The following is a 946-nucleotide window of genomic DNA, read 5'->3' as shown; positions in this document are numbered from 1 at the left end:
CAGGAGAAAGTCAAGTGTTTTCTGGGGAGAGCAGAGACAGAACAACATTTTGTCTTTTCTCAATCCTGTAACAAATGTCATTAAATCAATAGTCCTCACCTCCTCTGTGCGAAGCCAGTATTGTTACACACATTCAAAGATCAACATTTCTAAACTACACCTTGATCTCGAGGTGCCTTGCTAAAGTGAGATAAGCATTTAAAAACAAGAGACCAACTGGGAAACTTTTTATTCGGTTGACTTGTGCGAACCCACAGCTGCAGCTGAGTCTTGTCCACCCAAACCGGTTAGCACAGACCACTCAAACCAGTTGTGGTCTGCTGAGGCTTGTCCACCCAAACCCGTCAGCACATGCTGAAGTCCTGCAGTGGGGCCCTGAGTGTCAGCCTGCTGTGACGAGGACACCCTCTCTCACCCAGCTCTCTGGATTTGTTTTAAAGTTTGGAAGTAACATGGGTGAAACACCGCGATCCAGAGGGATGGCGTAGCAGCCTAAGCCCTGATGAAAAAATGGAATGAAAATGGAAGAGGCAAAGGGCTGAGACACTCCCGTGTCCTCAGGAGCAAACCAGTCCGACGTGGGCTTTTCAGGGGCACTCCCCACCGCGTCCTTATGTGAGACACGCGTCCCACGCCTGTACAACAGGGCGTTCACAGCAGCGGGACTGCTTGTGTCCCATGGAGGTGATTCCCTGGGGAAGCGGGAGAGGCCTTCGTCTTCATCATCACCCCCTCTCTCACCCCCACTGTGAACTCATCTCCAGGCCCTTCCCCACGCCCTGTTGCCTTCCATTCCTGTTCCCCCATCCCCATCCCCATCCCCATTCCCATCCCCATTCCCATCCCCATTCCCATTCCCATTCCCATTCCCGTCCCCATCCCGCTCTCCCGCCCTTCCTCCCAGATCTGCCCCGTCACGGCCCCGCCCCCGGCGCATGACTCAGCC

The sequence above is a fragment of the Haliaeetus leucocephalus genome, unplaced genomic scaffold (genome assembly GCF_000737465.1).
Source record: "Haliaeetus leucocephalus isolate CR32 unplaced genomic scaffold, Haliaeetus_leucocephalus-4.0 Scaffold295, whole genome shotgun sequence".
Lineage (NCBI taxonomy): Eukaryota > Metazoa > Chordata > Aves > Accipitriformes > Accipitridae > Haliaeetus > Haliaeetus leucocephalus.
Note: the sequence above shows the minus strand (reverse complement) of the source record.